Below are 7,079 nucleotides of genomic sequence, written 5' to 3'. Positions count from 1 at the left end.
GGCAGCTTCTCTGCAGTTAATGAAATTATCATAAATTTACAATTAGTCTAGCCTGAATTATATTCTATTCTAAAGCTAAAAGCTTGATTTATTTTAAATTCTTAACACTTTTAATTTTCTCCTCCTGAAACCTTCCCTCAAGTCTGACTATTTAGTTACAGTTAACCTTTTCCCCATGAGACACATCAATAGTAAGGTTGAATGAAATCGAGATTCTTTTAAATTCATTGAGAACTCATTTAAATAACTGGTAAAGAAGTTCTGTGCAGCAGCTTGAAGACATCTTTATGTTACCAATCTTGACTTATAAAGATCTCAGTTTCTACAAACTAGACAAAAGTAAGACGTTTTATGTTTATTGACAACAATACATTATTTTTCTCAATATTAAATTCTAAATGAAATCCTATAAAGAACATCTAACAAAATCTTTAGTTTACATTACTTTAAGGCAGAATGCCTTTAGGAATACTTCTACCTTCTGAATTTTCTGTTATGGGGGAAATTTAATGACACCTCAGAAGAATTAGGAGAAGATTAATACTAGAGGGGGAGATATTTGGAAAATAACACACTTGGCTCTTTTTTATTTCTTTCCTAATATGGCTTTATTCCTAGTATTTCAACATACAGAATCATCCTTATTATAGCCATATTTTATTCTGGGTTTACCCAGAGTACATCAAGGCACAATTGAGGCTGGTGGGAATGCTACTTATAAGAATATAAATGGCACCCTCTAGAGCCCCTGGCTCCCGTGCTAGATATCGAGATGTCAAAAGTCAATATGATATGCTCAGTCTAATTAGGGAAAATGTATATAAATAAACCTAATTTCTATGGAATCCAAAAAACAACGGAGAAATATGTACAAAATACTATGGCAGTGCAAAAGAAGAATTCAGAAGTCTAGAGGAGTCATACCAGACTCATGGTCATGCTCATTCTTTTTTATTTTTTATTTTTTCTGAGATAGGGTCTTGCTCTGCTGCCCAGGCTAGAATGCAGTGGCATACTCATAACTCACTGCAGCCTTGAACTCCTGGCCTCAAGCAATCCTCCCTCCTTAGCCTCCTGAGTGGCTGGGACTACAGGCACATGCCACCATGCCTGGCTAATTTTTAAATTTTTTTTAGAGATGGGGTCTTGCTGTGTTGCCCAGGCTGATCTTGAAATCCTGGTCTCAAGTGATCCTCCCACCTTGCTTGTTTGCTTTTAAAGACAACCAAGGCAGGTTGCAGTGGCACTCACCTGTAGTCCTAGCTACTTGGGAGACTGGTGTAAGAGGATGGCTTGAACCTAAGAGTTCAAGGCTGCAGTGCACTATAATTGCAACTATGAATAGCCACTGCACTCCAGACTGGGCAATATAATGATAACCTGTTTCTAATAAAAAGAAAAAAAAAGACAACTGAATGCAAGTCTTCACAATTAGAATAGTACAATTTAATTATGATAATAAGCTGTCATTTACTGGACTGTTATCTTGTCCTAGGCCCTATACCAAGTATTACCACCATGCTTTAATCAACTGAGTTATCCAGCCACCTTGGGTATGCCAAGTATTTAATGTCCCCTGTTTTTTATATAATTCACACAACCATCTCATGTCATCAGTATTCTTATCATCTCTATTCTACTGATAAATACTTTGAAGTTTCAAGAGGTGAAATAGCGAGTCAAAGCCACAGAGTTCTAAGAGGCGGGTGATGGCATATAGCAGGGGGCCTTTAACATAATAGAATGTTTATAGTGCCTGATAACTGTGTAGATAATGGGTACATTATGAACAAGTTTAGATTTGTAGACTACTCAAGTACATTTTTAGGAAGCTAAGAAAAATGAAAGAAATCAAATCTAGTCCTGAGGAGTCCTAAGTCTAGTTAGGGAAAATGGATATTTGTAAACATAATTTTTATGGAATCCAGAAAACAACAGTGAAATATGTTCAAAATACTATGTTTGTGCAAAGGAAGACATTTTTATCTTATCAACCTTAACTTGTAAAGAAGTCAATTTATACAAACTAAGGAAAGAAGAAGACATTTTACATATATTGCCAGTATATTAGTCCATTATCATACTGCTATGAAGGAATACCTGAGACTGAATAATTCATAAAGAAAAAGAGGTTTAATGGACTCACAATTCCACATGGCTGGGGAGGCCTCAGAATCATGACAGAAGATGAAGGAAGAGTAAAGGCAAGTCTTATATGAAGGGAGGCAAGAGAGTGTGTGCAGGGGAACTCTCCTTTATAAAACCATCAGATCTTGTGAGACTTATTCACTATCACAAGAACAGCATGATGGGAAAACCTGCCTCCCACTGGGTCCCTCTGGTGATACATGGGGATTATGGGAGCTACAATTCAAGATGAGATTTGGAAGGGGACACAGCCAAACCATATCATCCAACAATAAGTCATTTTTGTAGGACCACAAGATAAAGAATGATTTTTTTTTTCTGTGAACTTATATATACGTAAATGTAGAAAGTGAAATAAATAAAGGTTCCTCTTCAAATTCTCTTAACCTATTAAGAATAGTAGTCTCTTTCTCTAGGTTAATCTACTCAAAGGCCTTTGTTACATCTGCTAGCTAAAATAAATTAATCAGTGTATTTTGTGTTCTTAGTTCTTACATTTTAGCCTAGATATCTGTCTTGACATGCCTGGATAAGCCCCAGCAAGCCTTAGGCCATAACTTGTTCCTCTTTCCTTATTTAGAAATATTTTTGCCTAACTCAGCATTCCGTAAACTACTTCCTCTTTTCCTTTTTCTCCTCTGCCCTTATCTCCTTAGGAAAGTTTTAAGTTACTAACCAATTGGGTATAGCCTAGAATGTGAGGTCCAGTTCCAGCCAATGGAATCAAGACATAGCAGTGGGGCTGGATGCATTAGACATAAATATGTCTGCTCTTCTTTTGTTCAGTGCATTCTTGTGGCAAGACTGCTGGCTAGTGGTGCCTTTTTCTGCGGAAAGTAAAAGAAAGCCTTGCTGAGAAACCTCTTTTCTGAATGCTGATTTTCCCTGTGACATCAGAAGATAAGCACTTACTCCCAACAGTAAACAACAGCTTAAAAATGTAAAAATTAAATTACTTAAAACTCACTTAATAAATCATGCTTATTGAGAATATAAAATCATCTGCAAAGATATACTAATTTCAGCAAAAATATATGCATTCATTAATCAGCATTTATTAATGCTAGAGGCAGTGGTTTTTGTCTAATACTATAGCCTACTGCTACCCTCTTCATATCTGGATTCAAATCCTGACTCTACCAACACAGCTTTTGTAACCTTGATAAAGTTACTTAACCTCTGAACCCTTATTCCTCTTCATGAAAATACATGAATTCGTTTTTGTGAAATCTCAGTAGTGGGTGCGTGGGGTGTGGGGAAAAACAAAGAAAACTCAGTAGTAAGCCCTCGATAAATGTTAAATTTCTTACTGTTGGACTTAGGGAATAGGATAGGGTATTGTAGAGGATAGAGATCACAAGTCCTCAGAAATACTGTAAAATTGTGTATATTTGTGTGTGTGTGTGTTTATAGATCTATACAGAGAATGTGTACTTACACCTACACACATGTGCAAAAACATATTACTTAGTAATTTTTAAATAAAATTTAACTGATCTCAAGCCACCATTGTGTCTTGGATGGCAGAAAATCTAAGCTCAGTCATTGCTGATACTCTTCTAGCCCCATCTGCGGGCAGTACTAAGGTTCCTGAACTTTCCAGCAGAGCTCGCATTAATAGATTGGTAGGCTATATTCTGCACAACCTTAGGGGCGCCATTCACATCTCAAGAGGCTTGACCACACTCTTGGAGCAGGAGAGAGGAAAAAAATCCAGCATGAAACAATTCACCAATGAACATTTCAATAAATTTTTTAAGGGAAGAAGACAGCCCATACCTTTCATTAGATTCTCAAAGCAAAGAGGGAGGCTGATTTGATCCAGCAAAAGAGATGGTTGTCAAACCTCTGTTCTCCACAAAGCAGGAAAACATCACATTTGCATTGATTATAGAGCCTTTTCATAGAGCTGACACATCCATGAGCTTTGAGTGGCCTCATTATTTTTTTATTAAATTGGGTTGGGGGCCCCATTCAACCTAAATGCAGATGGGGTCATTGTGAATGAACTGCAATATACACAATAGATAATAAATTCTGGGAAATGAAATCTGTCATCAGTCCACTTTTTTACACAACAAAAACCAAAATGGAGTATAACATTGGGACTTGAGGAAAAAAGTCTCCAAGATAAAGAGGCAGAAATTGCATTCATTGACTTGCAAAGCGTGTGGTGGGTAGGGGGGCTCTTCTATGAACAGAACAGGAAAGGGCCAGTACTAATTCAGTAAAAAGTATGCAAAACTACTGAACAGAAGACCATGCATGTAATGGAGGGAGCTTGTGGAATACACAATGGTTTCACAAATAAATGTGGACACCTGAATGGTAACATCATTATCAGCCACATCTTCAAATACAGGGAGAGAGGGAAAACGCTTTCAGAAGAGTAGTAGGAAAAACACTCAGGTTAATGAAGAAAGCCTGCACTAAGTCATATCTGTCATTTTAAGTGCTCATTACAATGATTATTTTTAACCGTCATTTAATTTTGTACAAAATTCAATTGATCAGACATAGAGCCATGATTAATCACTTGAGTATGACTAGACATAAGTGGGTACTAATGAGCAGTAAATGCATGTCCAAGTCCTGTTTTTAGCATTGTTCTTACAGTAAGTAGCGTCCACTTTCTGCATCTTATTGCCTTTGGATGAATCTGGAAATCCCTGTTTTGTGACAGTTCAATTTAGTCTTTTGTTGCTTTGATTCCAGGATTCCTTAATAATTTTAAAAAATCAGTGCTCTTTTTTTGACGTGTCATACAATCATACTTTCCATTTGCTTATCAGTACAAAAAATAATTTATCTGTAAGAGAGTGAAGGTTCTTTACCAGTGTATGGACAGCATGGGGTAATACAAAGTGTATTTCATTTGTTTGGAGCTGGACAGATTTAAATTATATAAGCTGTTTCTTCATTTGTTAAATGGGAAAACAGTGTCTACCTTACAGTGCTGTAGGTAATATAAGTAAAATGTCAGGCACAGTGTTAGAATATGCTCAGTGCATAACAGTTGTCCTCTTGCTTCAAAGGAAAATTATGAAACAACTGAAATGCAGACAATTTTATCTCATGAGTTCTAGAATGATGGATTTTTGAACTTCATAGTCCCTCGGATGAGGAAACTGAAGGCTTGAGGAGGCAAACAGACTTGTTAAGATCAAAAATTTAGTTTTCCTCATTCAATAACTATTTGTTCAATAAAGAAATAATATTACATGTCACCAGAAACCAATTTCCTATGTGTCAGGTAATGATCTATCTCCTACAAGTGTGGCCTGTGACCTACATGTGACAATGTGAAATGTTAAACGTGAAAAGGAATAAGAAAATTTTTCATTTTTTAATCAGAAAATATGTATTGATTGCACTTCATGCTTAACCAATTTAACCTGTTTATTCAATTAAAAATGGCATTGATTTATTGTTTCAATCAATTGTCTACTTATACTTTTATAATTATTATAAATTACATATTTAAAAAGGAGTAAGTCACACATGGCTTATTATGAGAACAACAGTAATGCTTTTATTTCTTGGTTCATTGCTCATTCATAAAAAATAAAATTATTGAAAATAAATTCATTAGTATATAATGCAGCTTATTTGGCATACTTTATATGCTCAGAATTTAGTGAATTCTACTTTTCATTATATCAGTCTTATCAGATTGATGTAAGAAAAATACCTAAATGATGGATTTTCATATAAAAGAAGAGGGCGTTATGATGTATGAATTTTTAAATAGTAGTTTCTGAGAAATTGCACTGTGGCAGTCCTGCCTTCCTGGGGTTATTCAACAGCACGTCAGCTTATATAATTACCACACATGCCTCCTGTACAGAGCCCACGAGGCTCCCAGGTCGATCACCATGGCAACAGATTCTGAATGGAGTAGCCCCAACCTGATGTTGTGCATAGAGCCTCTTCCCGGAAAAAGTTTTATTTATTTATTTTTTAATTTTAAACACATTCCCCCAAATTACAGATATACAATTTCGGACTATTTGTTCCAATTTTCTTATAAGTGTAATATGACCACTTGATGTCTGGGCACACACCATTTCTTGAATAACAACGGAAATATAAAGCAAACATTTAAATACAGATTGCCTTTTCATTTTGAGTACTGTTTTGAAAAGAAGAGAAAAATAACCTTTCAGAAAAAAAAACACCTGAAAGAACAGCTATGGGAGGAAATCGGCTCTCTTTGATTGTTTGCTGCAATAGGAACTTTTATGCTTATTTTAAAAAAACTCTTAATCCATAAATCTAAGCATATGAAATGCAATTTTTTTCATTAAAAGCGTTTTTAAAAGAATGAACAAACACTTGTTGACAGGGCCACTTTGATAAATCTTGTGCAATAAAAGTGTCTGTTTATCAATAAAGCAGCAAGTACACAGATTTGCTAGATTCCCTGTCCACCCCCACACCTCCAGGAGGTCAGTAAGAACTGGCTGAGGCTGTGGTGTCAGCTCCGTTCTCATTTCCTGTTTGCTGTTTGTACAGGCCTGGCAGCTGTGGCGACTGAATCTAAGAAGAAAGGCTGATAATGCTCTGGCAGGTTTCATAATAGGACTTTTCAAGGCACTGTCCCATCCATTAACTCATTCAAAATGAAAGGTAGGGTTTTCTTTATCCTCACCATTAGGAAAGATATTTATGTGTTTTATTCAAAATTCCCTTTAAAGCCACCACCAAACAAAAGAAAGAAATTCGCACAATAACTCACAGGGTGGTTCCCTATTTACAAAGTAAGTTTTAAGTTTTACTTTGTTTTCTTTCAGAGCCCTAAATTCAACTTCTACTTTATTCCATATCTCCATTTTCAGCCATCCTTGATGCCTGGAATGAGTTAGTTGATGCCATATTGATTTTGTTCATGTTGGCTTCCTCAAAATGTTTCTCATTTTTCTGTCCCCTTG

This window comes from Callithrix jacchus, chromosome 11, assembly GCF_049354715.1.
Source record: "Callithrix jacchus isolate 240 chromosome 11, calJac240_pri, whole genome shotgun sequence".
Taxonomy (NCBI): Eukaryota; Metazoa; Chordata; class Mammalia; order Primates; family Cebidae; genus Callithrix; species Callithrix jacchus.
Note: the sequence above shows the minus strand (reverse complement) of the source record.